The sequence below is a fragment of the Vespa velutina genome, chromosome 12 (assembly GCF_912470025.1).
Source record: "Vespa velutina chromosome 12, iVesVel2.1, whole genome shotgun sequence".
In the NCBI taxonomy this organism is placed as follows: domain Eukaryota; kingdom Metazoa; phylum Arthropoda; class Insecta; order Hymenoptera; family Vespidae; genus Vespa; species Vespa velutina.
Genome location: NC_062199.1, coordinates 353,922 through 380,991, shown reverse-complemented (window position 1 = coordinate 380,991; position 27,070 = coordinate 353,922). Strand labels below are relative to the sequence as shown.

The window sequence follows — 27,070 nt, the reverse complement described above, 5'->3', positions numbered from 1 at the left end:
CTCTCTCTTTCTCTCTCTTTCTCTCTCATGTCAGGCATGCTCCGCCCCAGACATGCACTCATTGGCGATGGGCTGCGTCGGCCTACTACCGCGGCCTATGCCAGAACACAGCTTGGAAAATGCGGGGGGTCGTGGGTCGTGCCCGAGTACGGCTTTCTGGCGTGATGCCGCGTCGTCGCGCTCCTACAGGCAACAGTTATTCGCGTTGTCCTGCCACCGAGTTCAACTACCACCACTACTCAGGGGTGGATACTACTTCTACCCACCTTTCTTCTGGCTTGCATGCGCTCGTGATTCTTACTTTGGGTGCCTCCTTAAGCTCGACCTTCTACTTCCATCCTTTTGCTTGCCTGCTCTCCTTCTCTTAGGCTTATTTCCTTGATTAACTTTACTTTATCGGATTTCGGTAAAAATAGGTGTTAGAAGATTCACCTCGGAAAAGAACGGTTTCCTTTCTTTTTTCTATCTACAAAAATGTATAGAACGCGTTTTATATTTTTTACTTCCAATTATGTTTGGCTTGCATAGATTATGATATATTTATAATTAATAGCATTTTTATTACCGTGAACTAAAATATTGTCTAAAGAAAATATTCAAGTTTCCAATTTCATTTTTAGACGATTAACGAGATATACATATATACGGATGTAACCAGGTACCTACTAAATGCAGGTGCTCCCATTCGTTCTATCACCCAGAATTTCGCTCGGCCCTATTACCTTCGATTTGTCAGCTGGCTGCAGACGATAACGCATTCCCTGGTTTGTCCTGTCCCTTGTCCTTTCCCTCTCCGAATTTATATCTCTCCCTCTCTTTTTGCCTCCCACCCCAGTCCTCTTCCTCTTTCAATAGCTCCCTTTCCAAGTGACGACCGTACGCAATGCGCCGCGGAATAATGGTTTTATTATGGAGTTATCATTAACCATAAATTTAATTTCTATTTTACGAAAATTCCCGTACACATTCAACGCGTATACATTGAGTTAGATAGATAATATATATATATATATATATATATATATATATATATATATACAGAGAGAGAGAGAGAGAGAGAGAGAGAGAGAGGAGGTCGACTTTACCGTCAGCTTCGTGATCTTAGCCCTTCAATTAGTACATTCTTGACTTTGTCCTTTGTAGTTATTTCAAGCATTCGTAACATAGTACGGAAACTTGTTCATTCGCTAATGATGTTTGTTGATAATGTTACAGTGTAAATCTTTTGATTATATTTGAAATAAAATAAATATGCTTTCATGTTGTTTCATATAAAAAAGTAATTATATTAAATGGAAGAAAAGAAGGGTAAACTATTAGATTTTTATCTCGCACGATCTTTTCTCTGCCACGATTCGACTGCGACTGCGACTGCGACTGCGACTGACTGATATATAAAGTTATAAGGAATAAAACATAGAACAAAAACATAGGGGTCACATGGCCATTCAACAATCTATGACATTTGTGTCTAAATATATTCCGCTAGAATATACTTACACATATTGTAATTCATTATAACGTAAGACATTTTCAAACTATAAAATGGCTATATAATTTTTGAGTATGGAAACGCAGTCTATGATTCCATAATCGAAACGATTGATATCGAAAGCTGCAGGGTATTAAAAAATCGAGCATCATTGGATTCTACGTTAAAAAATACACGCACGAACGGTTACTGCTTGCAGTGGTCCTGACAAAGCGAGTTGTAAAATTTACAGGCTCTAAACATGACAAGCGTATCAGTCAGGTGCGCGCACGAATAATGCCGAGCGTACGCTTCATTTTCCGTGCAGTATTGTACAAAAATACTACTTTTATCGGCTTTTGTGATTTTTCCACAGTTTCGGAATCGCTTGGGCGCCGATGTTTTCCAGGAAAAACACGAGCCCCGCTAATCGTTGGGGAATTTTTTACGCCAAAATCGTTGCTTCTCGCGTCAAAGTTTTTCAAAAGCCACCTGTAAAATTTATAAACGTCCGGAATTTAACCTTTCGATCTGCGAAATTCTCTTCCGTGAATTTGTCAAAAATTGCGCTGCAAAAGAGTAGCTCTATTTTAATTCTACGATACTTTCATTCAATATACTTTTAATTCCTGACTATCGGTGGAATATCAAATAGCGAAAAAGAAAGCCAGAGAGAGAGAGAGAGAGAGAGAGAGAGAGAGAGAGAGAGAAAGAAGAAAGATTTGTAATGGTGGAAGCGCTTGCTATCGACGACGACCTGTTCGAATATAAGAAGCTTCCTCAAAACATTTGATTTAAATAATAAATCCTCATCAGGTGGTAAAGGAAGCGCGCGCAATCCAATTACCTGGTAAGACGATGAATACTTATTCCACGAGCAAGGACTTCCATTCCCCTTCTCTCCCGATATTCCTCTCACTCTTTTCATAGCCCATTCCATCTTTTGCCTTTCTTCTTTCTTACGTTGTTTTCTTTTCATTGTCGTACCTTTTCTCTTAAGTTTCGCTTCTCTTTCTGCTTCGTACTACGTTTGTGTGTCTCCCTTCCCGTCTTTTTTCTCTTCTTCTCGCTTACATCTCGGAGACCTCAAATTCCTCTCTCTAGACAAGTGATCTTGCCGCAGGCAATATGTATTATTTATATCGTGTTCCATTTTCAACTTTGACTGTTACTCCTTCTCTCGTCATTGTCGATGTAGTCTGCCTTAGTTGGGTTAATAATCAAAGAGCAATGACAGCAACAAAAAATGAGATAAACTAAGTTACGTAAATATCAATTAAGAAATGAAAATAATAGCAGTGTTTAATATCGAAGAACGTGAATTAAAATAACTTTTTAACGAAACGACGCCTTGTACAAGACAGACTGATTCTTTCTATTACTCAAAAGTTCCAAAACTTTTGACTTATTTTTGCAACGTCATTTATTATGTAACGATAAATAACACTAATTCAATTTAATTTAATATGTTCAATTCTCTTCCACTGGAATCACTTATTTAACTAAAATTGGATTTCATTATAATTTTATGCAACAGCTCATTACAATAATGATAATACTAATTTGCATTGTAGAATAATAATTGATACGGAACGACTTATCTATTATAACCGTCCTCGTAGATTTTCACGATGGCGTGTAACGCATTGAATCTAAAATTTGAAATAACACGATATAACTTTAAAAATTTAATGTAGAACATGTGAAACATCTTTCATCTTATCTACTTTTTAATTAATTATACTTAAATCGTACGTACTCGTAAGTCGTCATGTAACAGCATTGGACCGCCATTAACACCATTTCTTCAAATTAGAAATTATTAGACGCCCCAATAAATGGATTTTCCGCGTCGATTACAATTCGACGACAAGGAGTTTCAAGGACAAGAGTCTGTTGTCTTTCGCCTCCCCGTAGAAACTCGGTGTTTCCGAACGTGGCGGAGTAATTTGCGTGAAAGCGGGTCATGATTGCGATGCTGCACTGCTAGTGGAATACTTCAAGTTGCTCGTCAAAGTTCTCGCTTGGTAGTAGTAATGTCATGTTGGAGCGTCGAGACGACGACGAATGGCGATGGTATGAAGGGTGAACAAGAGAGAGAGAGAGAGAGAAAGGGACTGAAGAAAGATGATGACGGTAACTGAGGAAGGGAGTAAGTTGGGGGTGGGAAAGACGAACGAGCAGAACCGTATTGCAGATAGTACGGTATTGAAGGAAGAGAAAGCAGGGAAAGGATGTCCTCAAAGTTAGCAAGGCGGATGCATTCACGTCTCATAGAGTCATAGAATTTAATGAATTACTGTTTGCCGAACAATGCCGCTCGAATCGGTCTGACTTCCAAAGCAGGTAAGACGAACTGATTTACCACTGGTATCAGACTTCGCTTCGTCTATGCGTTCGTATATTGGTACGTAGTAAAGGAAAAGCGGAACTGATGGCAGAAGAAAAGGATAAGAGAAATAGAGGGAGAGGGAGAGGGAGAGGGAGAGAGAGAGAGAGAGAGAGAGAGAGAGAAAGAGAAAGCACGGAGACAGTGAAATTGAAGGAAAGGCGGAAAGAGGATCTCTTCTTTCACGCCGCCTCATGCACGTGTACATCTATACTGTGTTGTTAAAGTTTGGTTTCTCGACGATTCAACGTTTCCCTCTTCTCCACTCCCGCTTCCTTATTTCCTCTTCTTCTTCTTCTTCTTCTTTCTCATCCCTCTTTCCACTCAGCTTTCATGTTCCACGAGCGCTCGAGTTATGGTACCGTTCGCAGTCAGAACTAGTTTCGGAAAAGAGTTAAAATTCGGTATGCGGGTGAGTCGAGTTCATTCCTTTGGAAACGTGCTCGTTCACTTTTTAAACCGAGTTACGCGAATCTATCCTTACATCTATTCCTCCTCTATCTTTTTTCTTCTAGACTTATCTTCTTCCTCTATTACGTATCATATGTTTTCGTCAATTTCTGTGTTTAACACCGTAGACGTCTAACAGTGATGACACAAGGAATATAGTATAATATTTATTACTGAGTATCTGATTTCTCCGTTCGACTTGTAGGAAGACTTTCTAGAAGATCATTAGACATACGTATATAAATTGATAGATTTGATATAATATGCGGACAAAAGAGGTGGGTACCGTGGCGTTGGATGAGTGGAGAGAACATTTGTAAGGCGATATCCAATGAAACTGGTATCACATCGGAAGGTTGAATGAGAAACCCGCTAAGAGAAACGACATCAAACAATGAGGATATAAAGAAAGGAGAAAGCAATCCGCATGACTGAAGCCGTAACCATGGCGATACCGGCCGTGACGTCTGTAGGGAAATATTGAATTCCCAATGTATGACTCTTTGCAAAATAGTTTACGGAGAATGCTTTTGGACGCATTTTGCTGTGGATCGTTGGACAAGGTATATATCGGAGAATGTCGTATCCCGCTTTTTCCATGATACACAAGTATGTATATCTGACATGATAGATATACTAATAACATGTGGTGTATATAATTCCATAATACATATATATATATATATATATATATATATATATATATATATATATATAGAGAGAGAGAGAGAGAGAGAGAGAGAGAGAGAACTTCCAGGTATTCGCGAAATAACGTTGCTGATCGAACAACAAACTTGTTTCACCGAACAAGGTGATGCCGAATATACGAAAAGCACCCTTGAATACTGAAAATATTTCTGTAACCCCCGCCCGTTCTGCTTTTGAACTTATGAGAGTACACTCTCATCTTTTAAAATCGTACGAATCAATGCGACCTTGTTTGATTTCAACTAAATTTTCGAGACTTTGGAAAAACAGTGAAACCGCACCTCATCCTTTGTCGTACATTGTTTCAATGGAATGTAATTCGTTTTAAAACATGTTCACTTTGAAAATTAAAATGATTCCGTGGGATAGTGCTCGAGCTTTAGGAAGGGCATGGAAAACATTAAAAATCATTTTATTCGTGCTTCGGTGTATGTTCACTCGTCGAATGTTTTTATAGAAGGTTTTGCGAAAAGTTTTGATGCTGACGAGAGAAGGAGAGAGAGAGGAGAGAGAGAGAGAGAGAGAGAGAGAGAGAAAGAGGAAAAGTGAGGAGGAAAAAGCGGTTGGGTGGTGAAAATTCAGCGATGGCAAAAACATCACTTCGGTCGAAGGATGATGCTAAAAGCGAAGCGGAAAATACGTACTGGTACGACGGCTTGACTATTCGCTCGCTCTCTTTTCTGTGGACATTCATAATATTATTTGACATAGCACCTCCTCATTTCCATTTGCATGTTTCATTATCTGGCTCGATGACCTACGGGCAAAAGACCATCTAACCAGAAAATGTAGAAAAGAACTACTTCTCTTTTCCGGATAATGAAGAAAGCATACGACTAATTCTTCATCCGCTGATACATTTTCTTTTGCGTTCTACAGATTTATTGAGTTAATTTGTTAGCTACATGCATATCTATCTATTTGATTGGATACGTTTCACGTTTCAATTGATCGTTTAATCGAAGAACAAGTATCAGCATGTTATCAGTTAATAATTTATTGGATTGACTAATACGTAGAGACGGAAATTGTAATAATTATATTTCAGTTAACGAAACTCTCTCTCTCTTCGTACACGCGCCCACCCGCAGGGTATTTTTTACAAAAGATACATGAAGAATATCTTAAAACGAAAGGAAAATTGGAATAAATGAAAACTGTTTGAAGAATCTGCATTTGAAAGTAATATAGAACTTGATGTTTCTAAAAAAATAATACGTTTGAATAGAGGCAACGAGTTCACGCACAGTGCATGTTATACATAGAGAAGGTATTCCGTATAGATAAGGTCTTATCCGACAGGAAAGGATCACCAAGTTGAGAGGAAGAGACTATGTTATCTTCGCGAAGTCTACGAGATGTTCTGGAATATCTACAGGCATAGTAACGGAAGTAGGCCAGAAAGTTAGGTCAATCTAGGAGGCTGAAGAAGGCATCGAATAAGTAATGCTATACGAAACAACGTGAACATGAGTTCACTAAAGAACGAGCATTGGATATACTTTTGTGTCTCAAACGTGCAACCACTCATGTTCACATTCCATTTTTCCAGATTCAGCCAGTATGTTCAACGGCAAGTCTACAAGACCATCTTCGAAGACAGAGAGAACTTTATTCCAACCTTTAAAACCAATCCCGACATAAAGAAGAGGGGTTGAGTAAGAGGAAGAGAGAGAGAGAGAGAGAGAGAGAGAGAGAGAAAGAGAGAGTAGGTAGGTGTGAGTAACACAGATGGGTTGCTGCCGATTCCTCTCTTTTCTGTTGCAACTTCCGTTGCTGCGAAAAGCACGAAGTTACACTTTGAGTTCATTAAGGTACAGTTCGATCTGCGAGAATGTTGGCTCTTAAAAAGAAAAAAATCTAATTTCTTTCGCTTGGAACTCTATCATCTAGGGGAAGAAGTTTTTGATGCGTGCTAGTTAGGAGGGAGAGAGAGAGAGAGAGAGAGAAGGAGAGAAGATACACTTCTTTTTTTCCACTTCGAAAGAAAACTTTCAAGATAGTGAAATAAGGCATTATAGAGCATCAGTGTGCTTTCTGGCTAAGATAGATATCACGTCGGAATATTTACCTATGTTTCGCTTAAAATGATTAACAATTATTTACACATTATGAATTAAAGTTTTACTTGATGTGTAAAAAATACACAATCAACGTAATTAAAGTATAATCCTTGTAGATAAAAATAAATAAATCTTAATGTATGTAGATGAATTTTACTTGCCATCATAAGCATCGGTCAAAATTCTATTTTTACGAAAAAATAAACATTACGCGAGAAATGTTTGTTAAAAATTCAATGTAAATAATAGGAAGAGGATAAATGTGGAGAACAAATATCTCGTTGCTTTTTCGAAACAACAATGCAGCTTAGGGGATAGCCCCGTGTTGAAAAGGAAAGCAGATGCTGAAGTAGAGCGGTGAAGAAGGGATGAAGGTTCAGTACCTGTCGAGAAATACCCAGCAGTACGATAAAATCGATAACGACGGCTTCCAGTACGCTCTCCAGGAAAGTACAGAAATTTTAGTAGGGTATAACGTATATACGTAAGTATGTACAAAGAATATCAGGGAGACAAATTCAAAATCTTCAGAGTTAATTATTTATCTTATTTTATAAAATAATTTGTCGTTTTTTATAATTATATAGATACTCATTTCTACAATCCCATATATAATTTTTAATTTAAAGTTATGAAAAGCTAGTTAGCGATACTTTTCCTCGTTTAATCCGTGTGGCGTACACACTTTGAAAATCGAACATCGACTCCAATCGATATCGGCTTCTATCGTCGGTAGTAAGAAAATTGCTTTTCTTAAATTCTACCAGATTAGACCTACGCGGCAGTCCGTGAAATCATCCCACGGGAGATGCCAAGATGAAAAGACGAGGGGTAACTCGAGATCCAAGATCACAAGTTCACCCTTCGAAGCGACTTCTGTATTACTTGGAAAATCATCTGACGTATCTGCGACAGAAGGTCCTATTTTGAAAAACATTTTGGACATCAACTCCTTTGCTGTTATGGTAACTCATATTTCAAGATATCGATTTTTTTGTAAATCCACGAATATTTATATAACGTTGAATAATAGTTAAGATAATCAGTAACAGTCGTAAGATGTTTGTCGCAACGCATCTTCCATAATATTTTTCACGCTGATGCACGCTACGTAAATTTATAAGTGATCGATTGCTTTTTGAAAACTTGTAGCGCTCAGTGTACACCACTCGTATAAACGTATCCATCATATTAATCTTTTTAATGGACATGTAACTTCACGAGAATAATGAACAACGCGTCATCTATGGCAACGAAAATGTTAGATAAATCTTCTCATCGGTCAAACTCCTGAAACTATTTCGGGTAACGACCTGTACGAAGCTTTTAGTATTTCGGATCTACATTTATGCAAGTAAAAAAAAAAAAAAAAAAAAAAAAAAAAAAAAAAAAAAAAAAATGATGGATATTTTAACTAACGATGAACTCTGGTGGAAAGTAAGTAAATGCCGAATTCTTGCGTCAGTTTAAATGTGCATGTTATAGGTATATTTCTTCTAAAAAGAATCCTTTCTCTAATGACTGTATTATTATTTTTTTGCTTTTCTTTTTACTCTGTTAAAATGCTCTGATATTCGGCATGCAGATTTTTGTTTAAGTAACATAGACAAACAGAGAAGAGAACAAGTCCAAAAAAAAAGTTTGCAAACGTTTTAAGAACATTTCACGGTAGTATAACTTTTATTAAAAGAACAGAAGCTTCTGCGATAAGAACGCAACTTTTGATAATATCAATCGTTTGTTTGATAATGTTAATCGTTCAATTATCACGTGTGTGCCCATTATCATGACTTAATTTCTCAAATTCAGATTTTAGAAGTCCCACGTTGTACGAAAAAAAAAAAGAAATTCGTGTATAAAGTAAACCTATTATTTTTGAAGTATTTCGTTTTGCTCGCGTATTTTGTTGATAAAGTTTAATGAAGTCTTTTATCTCGTTCTACCTTTTACAAACCTTCATCTTCTTCCTTCGATGCTTGCTTCTACTGCCGAAAGGACGTAAGAAAGTATCATGAACACGTCGGGACGTGGTGCACGCGGTACTTCGGGCCCAATTCTCTCGGAGGTCGAGATTTTAAGGGTCGAACGACGTTCGGGATCGGTCGTTCAAGGATCCTTATCTTCGATGTGGTAGAACGATCCAATAGCTGCTGGACATTCGAGCGATACCTTTAAGAGATGAGGCGGAAGACGCGTAAGAACGCCGGGACACTGGAAGTCTCCTGAAATTGCTCGCTAGCTAGTATCTAGGGCTTACGATAATGGCGGCAAACAGTTTCGCTCACGGACCATTAGTCAAAAATGCCTGGCCAAAGATGGTGTCGTAGTGTTGTCGTCGTACTCGCGAGATACGCTAAGGGATATGAGCTGAAATGGAGAGAGAGAGAGAGAGAGAGAGAGAGAGGGGGGGGGGGGGAGGGAGAGAGACATAGTAAAAGGGTAGAGGGTTGTAGAAAAGGAAGGGGAAGAGAACTTGAATGCTGACATATCCAGACAATGGCGTAGTAACCATCCTATTCTCTTCTCGAGCGCTAGCAATCACCAGTAATTCTCTTCTGTTTTTTGAAGCAAGATATACTAAGAGTTCAAGAATGCTTAGAAGAAGCGTACAAACTTTTTGATTCACGTCCGCGTATATTTCTTCCGAGTAACGAAATAGAATTGGGTGCGGAACAAACGCTTTGTCTTATTCGCATATTCCTTTCCGCCAATTGCCCTTACTTCAAAGTAATTAAGTTGCTGCAGATGTTTTTGCCTCGTCGTAATTTATTCTTTAAGCTGTCGCTTGTTGGTAGGTCGTGCCGATCGAAAAGAAGCGTTAAATTTGGTTGGGGTGAAAGTAGGAACAAGAGCGAGAGCGAATCCGTACGTAGCTTGTCCGCGAAAGTTTCCTCGTTTGCTCGGCACTTTCCGGGTGCACGCGTACTAATCCGTTACTCGTAATTAGAGTCGGATTGGCAATGGTTTAATCCCTCAACGTCAGTGCCCATTGCGAAGAAAGAGAGGAAGAGAGAGAGAAAGAGAGAGAGAGAGAGAGAGAGAGAGAGAGAGAGAGAGAGAGAGAGAGAAAGAAAGAGAGAGAGAGAGAGAGAGAGAGACAGAAACAAGAGAGAATAGGTAGACGCACGCCGCGAAAGGAAACTACCGTTACAACCTCCTTCATTCCCCGGCCAACACTTTGAGTAATAAGATAGGAGGAGGTACCTCTATCCCGTCCGAGAGCTACCGAGATAACGTCGTTGCAAACTAAATGGACCGAGATATAGATAAAGGATAATTAGAGGGGGAGAGACAGACGGCGTTTGAGTTTCTACGGGAGAGAGAAACGGAGAGTGAACGGAGAAAGGATAAATTTAATGTATGGAACTGGAAAGGTCACTGGATGGACTGCATGGGGATTAGAAATCTGTCATCTAAAATTTGTTACAATTAAATATACAGATGCATGTAAATATACAGATAATCGTCGTCCTTTTTAATATCTTGCAACCTGTAAGATACCCTTATAGATCCCCTTATAAATACGTAAGTTTTTTTTTTTTCGTGCTGTTGGATGAAATCGAATTTTCTCATAAATATGAATTTATAAAAAGTCATTAATTATTAGATTCTGAAAGATTTCTCTCTATTAATTTTATTACTACATTTTTATTCGATTTTTATTAAATTTTTATTAAATTTTTATTAAATTCTGGTATTAGGTACTCAATGCATCCCGTAATATAATATTCGCTACGATTCTATTATCTACCGTAACCCATTAAATTCGTTGCAGTTGTTCACATCTTGTCGATTTTTGTAAGCGGAACCGGCCATTGTTTCTGTCTCAATACAGAGCCGTTTGGGATTAATAAAGTACGAACCGTGATATACGTGATGGCAAAATTTAATGAAATTCCGCTTTCCAGTTTATCTTTGATGTTTCGTCCCGATCGATGAAAAAAGAATAGTGTCCTATCCGATGAATAATCTCTCGTCTCTTCCGATATTTAGAAAAATTGAAATGCGCGGACTCGTTTCGCGCGGGAGAGTAAATATACGGTGTATGTATTCATGTTGCGCAGATCGTGAACGTAACACGTGCTGTTTCGCGCGATGGCACGTACAGGATATTGCGTCATTAAATTTCTGTTATATATCAGTAATCTGTGGAATAGAGCCTGCTCGCCTCGATGAAGCCGATTAAAATTAACATGAATGGTTGATAATATTCTACTTTCTTTTTTTCTTTTTTCTTTCTTTTTTTCTTAGCTATCGACGTATCGTAGTAATTACCTATAAACGATCTTACAGGAAAGTCCATAATAATGTTCGACTCATTGAAAAAGTCGTAGAATAAGATCGTCCTTTTTTACTACTAACGTTTTCATTCTGAAAGTTTTCCTGTTTTTACTTTTTGATGTGTTTTATGTCACTCTTCATTTACATCTTTAAAGAGCTTTCCACTTATTTCTGTATTCCACTTTTGCGCGTATTATATGGAAAAAAAAGAAAAAAAAAAAAAAAAAAAGAAAAATAGAAATAATTAATTTTGCTACGAAAATAGCCTAAAAGTCGTGTATACCGATAGATTTACTTGTATAGTTAGTTTGACTTAATATGCACATAAGATTGACAAGATTCTTTTAACGTGGTTATAAATTTCTATCAAACGTTGTTACACAATGTGTCGTTTCTCAACGAGTATATCACGCAGCGTTTTGCATAGGATAACACTGCACCTATTAAGCCATAACAAATGGTTGATCAACGTAATCTTGTTTACTTAGTAATACGCGTCTGCATTAAAGATTTCAACGTCGTTCGTTTTCAAAGCGTTTTACCTATCTCATTCGCGTAATGAAAGAGATCATAATATATGAATACCTACATTTGATTTCTGATTTGAATAACGTTCCGTGCGATATTTAAATGCGATATTTAAGAAAATTTTAATTCTTTCTTTTTCTCTTTTTTCGTTTAATTACAAAGTCTTAAATAAATCTACAATAGAGAAGTGGTTATAATTCACGGAAGGTTGGATTCGATATATCACTAAAGCAGTATGCTTTTTTCTTCGCGCTCGTTGCAGCAGCCGATTAGCGCACAAGGTAAAAACATAAGGACCCTCGCGAAGTTCGATCATTGAAATAAAATGGAATAGGGCTTACCAAGTCATAGGGAACTTTTTCGTATAAATTCGATCAAGAAAAGTAAGAATGAGTGAGAGGGAGCCGATAGACAGAGATAGCGTCGAAGTGAAAGTAAATTTTTTACGTAAAGCCGATGTCAATTTTGTGCAAAGGATTAAAAAAATGGGTCTTTTTTTTTTCTCTATGTCGCTTTCTAGTCGAGCGAATCGATTAAAGGTAGCATCGAAGCAGCGTATCCTTACGAAGTAACGGATCATTAGCATCCCCTCATTTAATTTAAATTAGCGAGCCCGTGGGTATAACAGCCAGCAGCAGCGACTCCGAAGCCAAACTCGACCCTCCAGCTACTTCTACTTATTTCTCTTAGCTCTCTCTCTCTCTCTCTCTCTCTCTCTCTCTCTCTCTCTCTCCTTCCTTTTCGTACTCTTCTCTCGCTCGACCAACCAGCTAAAACTTCTTTCGCGCTTACCCCACTTTGTTTTACCAAGTGCATAATATCATGTAGATGCACCGGGTCGTTTCGCTACGAATGGAAATTTGCCCATTTCGCAGTGAAAAGTATATCGATAGAGAGAGAGAGAGAGAGAGAGAGAGAGAGAGAGAGAGAGAGAGAAAGAGACTCGTCAACGTACGGGTCGTGTCCCGCACAGTTACTATGCTGATACGTCCGGTGTTTAAGAAAGGAAAGATAATTGGAATAATTGATATTTTCTTAAATTTTATAGTTATTATTAACTAGACATTTTTTTATCATTATACCGTGTTATAACGTAAATAAATTTCTTTTTTTACAAAACTTATCAATTTTTATCCGTTTCATTTTAAACCGAAGAATTTGAAAGCATTCGCGAAAGGGATGCGAAAAGTGTATGCCGATAATTAATGCGGAATGTATCCATGCGGCATCGAAATATCGAATGCGATTATCATAATGCACCTTAATTCGATCAATGTACGCTTGGTAACTGGTTGCGCGTAATTACACAAACACGGTGAGTATCAAAGCCAGTCGTCCGATACTGAGAGAGCGAGAGAGGAGGACGTAGGACGTATGCAGATAAATCTCGTGTGTTTCGTGTATATCGCGCAACCCCTAGCGTCGATACCAACAGATTGGAGTACTTCTGCATCCCCCTAAAAACGACCGACGTTCTACCACAAAACCATTCGGCCAAGTGGACGATCTCTACACGCGATCGTTTCGTCCACTCGATTCATGGAGACGATCTGTTCCCCATCAAATTCGGTCTTCCTATTTTTTTCCGCGGTATTTCAACCACCAACACAGATAATACCATCACCACCGCGTACAATCCATTACTTAATTGATTAAAAGATTCGTCTCATTCGTAGATATGCTACGCTCAATCTGACCCATCAAAGTTGCCATTACTCTTACTTCTATTATGATGTGACATATCTAGCGGACATTCTGCTATACGCATCAATAACGATTAAGAAAAGAGCAAAGAGCAAAGCAAATAACGAATTGTTTAACTTCGTAATAAGTATTCTTCTACCCAACAGAGGAAGGAATTCTTTTTCGATGCGTGTGTCACGACCTGCTGAAATACCTACCTGTTGAAATGTATATCTTAACATTATCTTCGTAGTGCTCGATTAATTTAGTTGTTTCGCATTTAAATGTGTTCCTAATTTTATAACGTGTTTATAATTTTATACGAATGTTGTTACACGCTACATATATTTGTTATATTCATCAATTTAATGAACTTAATCAATATTGCTGCGACATGAGGGGTACAAGCCAATCGTAACCTATAATCAAAGTTATCAATTTCACGATCCATCGAATGAAATAAGATGAGCTGATTACATTATTTCGAAATGATATGTAAATTATTGTAAAAAATTTAAATAACGCGCCTATCCGTCTAATTTGAGCGAGAGGGTACATAATACAGATATGGTGAGAGCATTGCTGCGCTGTACGCGAATCCGGTATTTATCGTTAATTCATTCCTTCGAATTCGACGAAACGTTACTGATCCAATTTCTAGCGATCGCTTCGTCGAACAAATTTAATTGGTTATCCGCCAACGGGGATAAATACTTCCATGCAAATCGCCGGTTCATTGATATAAAATTAAAATTGTACAGTCCGACTGTGTGCGATCTTTTCTCTTCTAGTTTTCGTTTCGCACATCATAAAATCCGATTGGAGTCGATGAGACTCGAGTTGATTATCATAATTGCAACGTTTTTTGATTAATCCCTCGATTACGGCACATCTTCGTAATTAGGCGCTTGAATGATATTAATTGTCTAGAATATCTCTCTTCTCGAATCATCTTTATGCATTTACCTTTTATCGAAACTTTCACATATTTTATAATTTATTCTGTACTCTCATTTTTTTTCTCCCTTTCTATCTGTCTGTCTGCCTGTTCTGTGCGCACTCTTCCCCCTCCTTTCTCTCTCTCTCTCTCTCTCTCTCTCTCTCTCTCTCTCTCTCGCTCTTTCAATCTCTCATGACTATTGACCGCCAGCTAATGCCAGGACGTAGACCATGACGGGTCGAAAAATTCGCTGGTTCATCGACCGCTTTTTAATTCGATAGACGGATTCATGGTTAGAGCATAGTCCGATCGATGTGCAGGAATATAAATCCTATTTAATTAACGTTGGATGGCAAATCAATGCAAGCAAATAACGCGCATCTATCTCTCAATGCGTTTGTATCCGATAGAATATACCAACTCATTTTCGACCTCAGCATATATCAGGGTCAGGTATCCTCAGTCATCTCTTCTTTTGCCCTTTTGGATATTTTTAACTTCATAGGCATATTACCAAGTAATAAGAATCGACATTTGCAATTAATTTGACAAACTCATAAAATATCTAAATATTCGTATTCAAATATTGAAAATATAACCAATTTTAGTAACGATTGGATTGAGAGCAATTTTGTATAAAACGATTACATCACGCTACAACGATAATGTCGGGATTAAACCATGGAATAATTTCAACGGCCCTTTGCTGGAATTCAGTTATTAAATTTATGCCAAATAATAATTTTGGTACGATCAAACGAATTATGTTCTACCTTCGTCGATGTTCATCGCGCTACTTCGTTATTTTATCGTCGTCTTCGTCCTTGTTTCAAATATTGCTTCTCTCAACACGATTAGATAAAAATATCGATGACAGAGGCGCAAATCTTATAGAGAAAGTATTAATTTTGTATTGTTAGATTCGTTTAAATTTTCCGTTCGAACTGTGTTTGCTTGGAAACGATTTCATGTTAGAAGGGTCTGAGCTTTCCAGTTGAGGAAACGGCGTCCTTTAATTACCCACAGCATGGCACAAAATTAAGAAATCAGCGCAATAAATAACCTTTTAATCAGTGGATTCTTTGGTAACCACCTTCGTCGAACGGCGGAGAGAGTGGCGAGACTGGTGGAGAAGGAAGCAAATTACCGAGCGACTGCGCTATCTCTTCGCTATTATCTTAACCCCTTTCCCTTCCAATTTATCGCTTCTACCAATTAATTGCTGGCCTCGATCGGTGCCCGGAAAATGCGATTACACTCGGTTGCCAGGATACAAGGCCAAAATGGACGGCAATAAATAAGAATAATAAACAAAAGAGAATCGTTCACAGTACGTGGGCCCTATTCGGTGCTTATTCGGGAAGCATTTTAGTTTTATACGTAATTAACAGATCTCTCAGGAAAATTTTATGCTTTTTGCAGGATCTTCCAAAGAGCATGCACAACACTATGGCTGTCGGTAAACTATTATTCATTAGCGATCGAAAAATATAATATAATATTGTTGTTTGTACTTCATCACTATTTATACTTTATTATCTCTCTTCGACGAGACAATCAGCAGCTATTTCCGCAAATATATTGAAGTGCGTGAAAGAAGGAATACGTAATACGTCACTGACAAAAGACTCTCTATGCTTCTATGGAAGTTTCTTTCCTATTACAAAGTCTGACCATGAGCTTGTATAATGAATCGAGCCCGTGCCCGTCTCTCTGCCGACGAGAATACGAACGAACATGATTACTTACGTAATGAAGTTACGTTTTATAAAGTCATACATTGTTCCGATATCCTTTACCGCTAAGATGAAGGCTTTTGTCAATTACAACATGTCTTCACCACTCTCTACCACACGTTTTATCCTATTTAGATGGCTTCTATTCTACTTTGTGAGAAACTTCTAAATAGTGGCTTGTCCATTCAAATTACGGTAATATTTTTAACCCGCAGTAATCAGTGCTCACATACAAAAAAGCAGGAAAGCACTTGAACATTGATGGACTTAAAAGGTTACATTTATGAGAGTAAATTTAATCAATTCTATTCTTTTCATTTTCTTTCCAACGTTAGACTTAGTCTTACTTTTTACTCTTTCTTCGATTCCAATCGATAATTAATTTGTTGAGAATATTTAATTAAGTGGTACAAGGGTTTCTATTCTCGAGTAAACGTTCCGTTCCTACGCTCTGTCAATTTTTTTTTTTCCCCCCCCCCCCCCCCCTTTATGATCGCATGACATTATCTGATTTATGCTGACGAAAAAGCTGCTCATAAATGTAGACTAGTTCCATACCTGCCATTTATATACTATTTCAGGGATTGTAAGTTGCATTATAGCTCGTGGAAAACCCCTCTCCTCCTTTTTGTTCTATTCTTTCTCTCATTTCTCCATCCCCATTCCCATCCCCATCCCCTTCCGTCTCAACAGGATGCGACAGGAATCTTAAACCCAGTCTTCCAGCATTGATGAATCCGCTTTGCCCGGAAATTGTCCCCATACGTCTCCCGAGGCGAGTTTCTCCTCCGTCCATCGTTCTTCTCTATCTCTGTCCTTCCTGAAAAGCCGCACGAGTGGATTTCCCTTTGACGAGTCACGATCGAAAATTCTCTCGTGGTCCAGTCAAATTACTTCAGGGAAAAATTCCAAACGATGTCGCTTATAATTCGGTCAACTCACTTTTACTTCATAAAAAATTTTTACCGATGATTCCCAACTCTCGTGCTTCTTTAATAATTAACCAGGAGGCGAAAGATGATACGATGAAGTACAAGATTTTTTTTCGCGTGTTTTCTTGATCCTAAAATCGTCTCGCATTCTGCTATACGTCGACGTCACTGATTTCGTGACTTAGGAAAAGGCGAAGTACTTAATTGGAAAATCGGAAATACAAATTAGTACGTCGGTTCGGCGTCTCGCGTCCTCCTCCGGTTCCCGTTAGTTACAGACAACGAACCGAATGTATCAAACGCGAATAATTTTGGTGATGCAACTACGCTCACAGTTTCGTGGAAATGTGCGCGAGATCGAACGCGTGGGCTTTCACAATAGAGGATTATGCTATTGAAGTATTATAATGACGTCGTGCGGGCGCATAATACGTAACATGTGAAGAGGCATTACGACGGGGACGAATGAATAGGACAGCATCGGGGAACAGGGGAAGGTAGAGGTCAACGGTATTATGCAAATCGTATTACCGGAGACATTGTGGATATTTCACAAAGTAACAGAATACGAGCGTGCTTACGAAATCTTTTACCAGGTTCAGCAGATAGGAGAGAAAGAAAGAGGGTGGGAAAAGGATCGTAGAATAACGATGGAAGAGTCTTAAAATGTTACAGAGTCATGCGCTAGTCTGACGTAAGGTTAATCTTCTGATGCTAGGCGTATGAATTTATTAAATACTGTACGGTAAACGCTAATAATAAACTGTTCGCCCGTTTACTGGCGCCCTCTAGAAATCGTGTTTTTATTTTTCGATGGTCATCGCAGCGATAAATTGTTTTCCAAAAATAATCTTCCATGTTTACCGTGCATTTGGCATAACGCGTTACCGTCATTATCCGTTAATGTCATTATTTACTTATTCGCTATATAAAATGATCAGAAACGATAGAAAAGCGAATAATCGATCGAAGATGTAACGATGTCATAACATCAAAATTTTCCATTTAACTGTGAAATATTGTTATTACAAATAATTGTCAGTTGAACGAAGCACTCCAGTTCGCATCCGACAAGAACTTCTTCCATTCTGTATCCGAGAAAAAGTATTTGCGAATCAGTGTCGAGCTCCGTTCAATAGTGAGCACTAAGTTAATTCGCACTTAAGATATAAGATAGAATGTTCGTACGAAAATCCTACAACTCCAACGCTTACCAACAAAGTTAGTTACACAAAGTTGAACCCCTTTGGAGTCCCTTTTCTTCGTTGTAAGTGTGCTCAGGCTCGCTAGCAGTTTCAGAAGGAAGATAGAAAGGAAGGATGTTAGTGAGAGACAACATGCACGTGCATGGGACGCGAGACTCGAAAGTTGGCGATTCTTCGACAAGTTTCGCGGCTCTGCTGGGAATGGAGAAGCGGACGAACGTGATAGCGGAGGTGCTCGGTGAAAGTCTAGCAACAAGCCCTATGTGAACTCATCTCCTATCCGTGGACTTGGAGGCCTCTGTCATGGCCCTCGTGGCCCCTTAGTCTGCTCATGTGCTTCGCGCTTTCGCACTGGCCGCGACCACATCAAAGCGGCGGTTGGACGAGCTTTGAACGCGATACGCCCTACTGTGCCTAGCTTTGTGACACCGCAACCAATATAGTCCGGGGTGCCCGTTATTACCCAGCTACCATTCAATATCCTTAATTAAATTCGGAAGCTTATTCACTGCGGTTAATTACGGTTTCGTCCGAATTGCCTTGTCGGTTATGCGTTGTTAACCAAGACCTTCCTGCTGCGAAGGAGGTACTATTGTCGGAGACACCGAAATACCGAAGGAAGAATAGGAAGGTTGAGAATACAAAGCGAAAAACTCTCGGGACCATAGTCCTAGGAGCATCGAATGTTCGTTGTTCAGGACCTTCCTCTTTCAGCGAATACCGTTCAAAAATATTGCTCGAGAAAGTAGCTCAACGATTGATGATCCATAATATAGACGATCGGGGGCGGTGGAGGTGGATTTGTCAATACTGTCCACGAAAGGAATTGCTTATTTCATGTATTGACTATTCAATAGGATAATCATTATTTCATTGATAGGAGAGTTGGCCCGAATAATTGTTAGTAAGATTTCACTTAGGTCTTACGTACGATTCTCCCGTTCTTTCATCCTTTTCGTGTTCTCCCAGAAAATTCCAATTACCTTTACGAGATAAGCAGGGAAGGGTGACAGGAAGGGACCAGACTACGTCACATTCTCATACAGGATTACCCCGGATGCTCGCTCCTCGCTTTGTCTCCGACTCTCAGATGCAACTTCCGCTCCCGAACACTTCCTAGAGAAGACTGCCTAGAGGATGAGAAGAAGGTGAGTGAGGGTAGTTGTAGGTAGAAGGAAGAGGAGGGTGAGCCTGAAGAGAGTGTTCGCTTGAGATTCGAAGGTGGAAATGAACTGCCGGCATCAACAACCTTAGTAATGACGCGGCTCTCGTGTCTGAGTCTATCTTCACTTCGCCTCTCATTCCCGAGCGCTATTTCCAGACAATGGTCGCACTTGAAGCCGCCAGCTCGACGACGAAATGATAGTTTGGACAGGCTGCTAAATGAGACACTCCGTTTCTCAACTCCCTCTCCTTCCTCCCTTCTCTATCTCTTTCTCTCTCTATATCTCCCTTTCTCGATTTCTATCTCTTTCTTCCAAATCTACGAAAATCGTAGTATTTGTAGAAAAAGGCTCAGATTTTTCGTACCCGATAGAATTTAAATTATTCCTTCGAGTAGTTTTATAGCATTCCCGTTATTCTTCTTTAATCGAATCTTTTGCTTGAATTTTTGTTTCTCTCTCTCTCTCTCTCTCTCTCTCTCTCTCTCTCTCTCTCTCTCTCTCTTTCTCTATCTGTGTGTGTCGCACCCCCCTCTTTTCTTCGTCGCTAGAGAATTCCCACAAGTGATTTTTTCCAAGGAAAACAAAAGAATTTCCACGTGAAGAGGGTACAGGAAAAATGTTTGTCTTATAGAAGTAAATTAGCATAAAGTACAGCATTATTATTGTATCGAACTAGAAGGAATAATTTAATCACAATCAAACTAGAACATTAGAAACAAATTCATCGCAATCGTTAACTTTACATATCTACGTTTAGCTTTCAAATACAATACATGTATGCAATAGGATCTACTCAGTATAATTCAATATGATCTTTTTTTGAAGCATATAGAATCGAGATAGACGAATTGGTGATTAAATTGGACCGTATTTCAATCCGCGCTATGATTGAAACACAGGAAAATAGGGGATTGTATTGCGTATAAAGCGATTAAAATATACTTATTGATTAGTTCGCTCGAAGAGCTCTTCCGAATCGTACTAAGGAGAATTAATCTTCTCAATTGTGAAAACGATATTAATGCATATCTCTAAATATCGACAAGACCTTTCGGAAATGATGCAATTTCCTGCGTTAAAGTATCTCACTATATAAAGTATCACTAATAATTTGTGAGCGTTTAAAATCTTATCGAACTTTATTTAGACTAGTTATGACTGTTGAACAAAATGAACAATTATTTTGAAGCAAAAAGAGCTTCTGATGATCCTGTTCCCGAACTCTCGTCAAGGCTAGAGGGCTAATGCATGGTTTCGCGCTGCGAATAAACGTTGGATTATACTTAATGGCGATCTACAGTATTGTGCGCCAATGTTGAAGAGCCGTGTAAGCGGCTTTCCTATCGTGCCGGTATATGCCGCTATGGCAACCGTTATACAGCATCATCGAATCCACCATCCCTGCATCCGTTCGCCTGTAATGCCTTCTCCACCTAGACGCCAGCCCTTAAATATCGTGCGCAAAATTCGACGTCTATCTGCCTAACGAGAAGGAGATGTTCCCATTCATGTGGATTTCAAAGTGGCTGCTGTTATGCTGCTTTCCTACGTGTATCTTCTCAAATACCATACTTAAAATATCTTATTTCAGTATTACTTCTCTTCTATATTGTATAATTTCCTTCTCTGTGCAATTCGAAGAATCAATAACAATTTAGTCTTCTCGCAGGATTATATTTTAGAAGTTGGTATTTGATTAAAATGTGCATTACGATGAGATAAATCTTGTGTATTCCATCTTCTAGATAATTTTAAGATTTTTTCTGTATGAATCATGAGAGATAATGGACCAAAGCCACAAGAAATTATATCAAATGAAATCTAAATGAAATATCGAAGGGTAAAAAATAATTCCGTGGAAAACTGGAAGAGAGCGAAGGAAGGGAGGAGTGGTAGTGAACGAAAAAACGACTGGAAGGGTGGCGCGTGCAGCATTCAACGCAAAATGGGGCTGCTTTGAATAGCGGGCACTTACTTAGGCAAATGTCTGCTATTCGGATTAAGTATTTGTTCTAAAAGCTAAAGGGAACCTGGAAAACCGATGGAGGCCAAAGACGGAGATCCAGGACACGGGAATCGTGAAATCCTCTTCCATTGCTGTAAATTGAAAATTCACGAATTTATTTCTTCTTGCTGCTGAAATGGAAGCATAAGCATTAAGATTATGCGCCATTTTGATCATCGTCAAACGTTCATTCAAACATTTATGATTAATATCGACAATATTAAATGCACTATTTGGAGTTTGGATATGGAACTTGATATTCGGATTTATAGAATGTGATAAAATAATTCATTAAATAAAACGAGTTTGCGTGCGCGCGCGTATGTGTGAGAGAGAGAGAGAGAGAGAGAGAAAGAGAGAAATATCGTGAAATATCATTTTAAGCTGCTTTATTTAGTTTCTTTTGTAGAAGATTCTATCAAAGGGATTTTCTATGTAGACTGCAAGGAAAAACCAAACAATTCTACAAAAAGAAAATGAAAAATATTATAAGCTTTCCTGTCTTGTTAACAATTTTCTGCAGTCATCTCGCTGAAACATTATGTTTATAGAAACAGAGTTGTTTGTTCAAACGTATTAAGAGAGTTTCAGGCACACAATGGTGAGTGGCGATGAGAGGGGAGGTCAAGATAAAGCCCTCTTTGTAGCTCTCTGTTATCGAACAGCGTTACGCGCCATTGCGAAATTACTGTCTGCTTTCAACGAGATTAAGAATAAAGATTCAGTAGTGCTGCTAGCCTACTATGCGGAGACTGGTGGAAAAAGATGAGAGAAAAACAGGAAGAGAAGAAAAGAGAGAAGGATGAAGAGAAGACATTTTTAAGAATCCAAAAGAACATGATCGTAGTTATGATCGCAAATTTTATCTGGCAATACGCAGTGAAAAGATGACGAGCATTCTTATCATTATCTTTAATTACTCCTGAGAAAAGATTATCGAACGTATATTGCCAATTTGAATTCGTCGCATTGTGACTTGTATATTCATCGCACGATTACCCATATGAAAGGCGCTATATAAAAATATATAGCGCTCCCGTCGTCGAAGTGGCTGTTAACAAACTGTGGTTTCAGTAAGAGAACGAAAGACGGAGAAAGAGATGTTCTAGACTATTGATGATTTTTGAAGTGAGAAGGGTTCATGAAAAATACACACGACAGGTGCGATATGTACTTTTCTCCCTTCCACCTTGCATTTAAAATGGTATCGAAAAATACTCCGACCTCTTGGCGATATACGAGTACATATTCGATACAGGTACCACGCAACCCTCGTAGTCACCGTTCTTTGACTTTATTGGATCATCCGTCGTTTCCAATTTGATTGCAGGAAATCCGATCGTTCTGTGTGCTAGCTCTGTAAAAGACGAAGATTCTTTGCCATGTACGTACTTACTCTCTTTCTCACATGCATATACACGCGTACACACAAACATCACACGTATACATGCCCGGATATACGTAGGTATGTTCGTGCGTAGTATCTAAGCGGAGACAATATCAACTTCATCCGATAGCCTTCGTTCGCAGAAACCTTTAAGGAAGCCTCTGATTCTCCAGCAGCCTTATTTCTTTTTTTATTTATTTTCTCCTTCTACCTCCCCCTCCCCCCCTTCCCTCTTTCTCTCTCTCTCTCTCTCTCTCTCTCTCTCTCTCTCTCTCGCGCGCGCGCGCGTGCTCGCACGCATTTTCTCTTTTCATTCCATGAGTCCGGCAAAGACGTGTTCTTTAACAGTAAAGGGAGCAGGACGAAGACCAAGAGCGTTCTTGTTGAGCTCCAAACTTTCTCGTCACATTGCCAATGAGGATTCTCCGGAAAGATTGTTTGGCTTCTCTAAGAAACTCGATAGATCGAGAAGTGAGGCAGACACTCGAATTCAGAAAGTATTTCGTCGATGTCAAAGGGCGTCTACTTTTCTTTGTCCAAATGCATTTCAGTCTGTTTTTTCGCTTTTAAAGTTTCGAAACGATAAATTACATTTAATGTTAAAGAACATTTTTTTTCTTTCATTAGTCAAAAAGTGCAATAAGGATTAGAGAGAAAATGAGAGAAAGATATCACGCGATCCTAGAACACACTTGTCTTTCTCGAAGATGTTCCCTTTTCGACCATTACACGTGGCAACTTATTTTGTAGTTTAAATTTGTCATATGCTTGTAATAATTTTTTTTTTTTTATTTTCCATCTCAGATCGATAGTACTCTTCGTTTGCGAATAGAATCGGTAAATTGTGTCCAGATAGATATTCGCAATGACTATCAAGCGGACGAACATAACTCGTCTAAAGTGGCTTTTACTGCTTTAGATTGGGGGACACGAGCATACCGAATGAAGGAATCTGTAAGGACTTTATGAGGTTTCGATAGCTCTTCCACTTTTCCTATCCCCTTTGTAGGACCTCGGCCGAACTCCCGTCACAACTCTCAACTCCATAATCTAAAAGCGCTGACAAACCGCGAAACTTTTCCCACTGTGAACAAACACGTGAATAAATCGACGCTAGACGCCTCCGGCTTCTGAGTTTATATTCAAAGTTTCGCAGAATACCTACTGTCCTCACCTCCCGCTTTCTTGGCCTTCCATTTCTCTTCTATTTCTAATATCGCTTCTTCCTAGTACGAAATCCGCCTAAGTAAATCAACGAATGCATCTGTGCGGAATTTGTCAACCAATGTGCTAAAGCTATAACAAGACCTTAAAGAACACGGGTAAATTAAAGAAAAGAAAAAAAAAGGACAATTTAAATAAAATTATATCCAGACCGATATATACGTACAATACACTAACGTAGTGGTTCCCGAACGGTCGACGAGAAGGCACGTCGTCGCGGGAATTGCCATTGTAATTAAATTACAAACGGTCGCGGCCTGCGGTCGGAAATAATTTGGCTCGGCAGCTTTCTGTTACAATTCGCCATAGTTTCCGCGGAGGTCGGTCGGCCGCACTTCCCGAAACCACTTCTACTCTCCACCTCTGATTTCTCCTCTTCTTCTTTGCGTTATCGGAAGCGCTAGAGAGTATAACGTTCGAGGCATGGAAATAAAAGGGTGGGCTTGGAGAGTGAAAAGCATGCTATGTGAAACACTCTTACCCTTTCTGGTTAGGACATATAATAATACGGTCAATTTTGAATCGAGTTTGGTTGTCCGATGCCATTGTATGCTCTCTATCTCTCTCTTTCTCTTTCGATAGTAGTTTCATTGCGAGCCCTTCGCCAGCCTCACCACCTCCACCAGTTTCCTCCTACAACCCTCAGCGGCTGCTATACAGTAGTCGTAACCCCGTATCTAGAGGACCGGCTGCCGGTTTTGCGAGGCTCGCTTAACCGCCAACAATTTGAGCCTCTGAATAATTCCTGGCACTCCAATCTAACTGCGAACAAATTAGACCGAATTAACCGAGGTTTGCTACGTGCTCGCTCCCTCGAACTACTCCCTCCTCATTTCTCCTGCTAGCTCTCTCTCTCTCTCTCTCTCTCTCTCTCTCTCTCTCTCTCTCTTTCTTTCTCTTTCTCTCTTGTTGTAACGGACAACCCTCACCTCTTCAAACCCTGCAGACTCGCGCTCCACCAACCTTCGGTTTGGTACCTGCAAAATCATTTTCGGTACAGCGTATGGGTCTGCATACGCGTTTGCAGAATAGCGTGAATGTTGAACTCGATGTTACAAGCAGTTTAAACAATGTCGGTACAGAAGCATGCTAACAATTTCGTGATGATTTGTCCGTCGAGCGATGCGTGAGCGCTGATTTTATTGCAAGAAAGAGTAGTTTATAAGCGCGATTCCACAGTCCTTAGATTTCCTGTAATCATTCTTCAATATATATCTATGTATTTCTAGCTTATCATTAGTCTAGTATAAATGTGGAAAAGTTGTCATAACGTTAAGTAGATTGATGCCTTAAATTGTGATTTGTTCAAATGAGATTTTTGCTGCTAAAAATTTAGTTATTTGAAGGACACATACGTCTCATCCATTTTGAAATGACATTTAAGCAGACACGAAATACGTTCTCGCAAGACGTTCCTCTCGTCGCACTTGCATCGGTGTTCTTCTAAGACGCAAGGGGATTTACCCTTCTCTTTTTCGTTCCTTCCAGCCTTGCTTTCTTTTCTATATTCCTTCTTGCATTCTCGCGCACCTTCGGTACGAGTTTCAACAGAGGTCGAGGTCGGTGATATATCATCTTCTCGGGACGACATAGATTCACGGCGTATGCATAATATTTGTCGAGCTGGCGGGAAAATTAGAAGTACCATAAGCCGCTTTTCTTATCAGAACCCCCGTACTTTAGTGCCGTTGGTTTGGAGGATGAAATGTTTGGTAGGAAGAAAATGGTGGGGAGTGAACTCCCTTTTGAAATCACACCGTTTTCAAGATAAAACAAATAGCGCGTTGTATCGAATAATAATCTCATCCAGTTTGCATTATACCTGTAGACTTAAGAGTGTATTCTTGATTTGTGGATAAAGGGAACGGAAAAGATAACGAGGTATAATTACCACGCAAAAGAAATGTAAGGCAAGTCTTGAATATATATATATATATATATATATATATATATATATATATATATATATGTGTGCGCACATATATGAAGAAATTTCTTGAATATTTCGTTCAAATATAAAACGAACACACGTTTTTTCTGCTTGGATAAAGCAAGAAGTTACCTCATTACGTTTGCCAATTTATTTTACAAGAAGGAAACTCGTTCAAGTTCAGCGATGCACTAACAATAAGCGAAGCTAAAACATTCTGTCGTTCGCGTGTGTTTATCCACTTGACATTATAATTTCTAACTGCGGCTGTTGTAATTTTTCTTTTCGTAGTGCCTTGTTTTTTCATTAAATCTGTAAAAGCCATTCATTAAAAGGATTTTCCGTACACGTACATTACCATGTCTTCTCGTTGCTATGTCTTTTAGAAGACGAAGAAAGTAGCGAGAAGATGAAGGAAGTTAAAATCACGTTGACGATACGTAACACAAATTCGATGGTATTACAATGGCATTAACGTTGTACGCTGTGTACGCGCGGACTACGAATTGAGTAATCGAATAATAATAAATTTGCATTTGCGTTGTTGCGGGCAAAAGCTGACGCCGCAATGCATGTAGACAGTTGCCAACGTGCGCGGCTATCCGACGATTCGCAAACCCTCTTCTACGGTACAATCCCAACCCCCTCTACTCTCTATCATCATCCTGTGGCTACGTCGTTTCATAATTGCACCGGCAAATCGTTTCTGTACAACGATCGATTTTACCATCCGAGCGACGAATTGTAACGCCTTCTGATCGATTCCAGAATTGGAATGAATTGTCGGAATCGTTCTTATTCTAATATATGTAAAGACTACTGCAAGAGTTGTTTAAATGTTACGCCAAATGACAAGATAATCGTAAAGTTGAAGACTTTGATTATCAACTTTGATCTTTGACTTTAATGGCATCATGACATTTTGAGCGACTTATAATCGTCTTGCTTTTATTTCGTTTCTATTTTTCTATT

The 27,070-nt window shown here is 39.0% G+C and overlaps 1 protein-coding gene and 1 long non-coding RNA gene across 15 annotated transcripts in view; one reads left to right on the top strand and one right to left on the bottom strand.

Moving 5' to 3' along the window:
• Positions 1–27,070, top strand: part of LOC124953301 (CUGBP Elav-like family member 4) — a 518,014-nt gene that overhangs the window by 252,682 nt on the left and 238,262 nt on the right. The window lies entirely within an intron of this gene.
• On the bottom strand, positions 2,984–10,070 carry LOC124953312. 2 transcript variants are annotated; one of them, XR_007102200.1, is made up of 4 exons: positions 9,339–10,070; positions 9,025–9,250; positions 3,231–4,237; positions 2,984–3,123 (listed from the first exon to the last, which is right to left on the bottom strand). It is a non-coding gene; the product is annotated as an uncharacterized LOC124953312 (long non-coding RNA). The 2 variants fall into 2 exon arrangements; XR_007102201.1 differs by lacking the exons at positions 9,025–9,250; positions 9,339–10,070 and adding exons at positions 4,345–4,524; positions 4,597–4,662.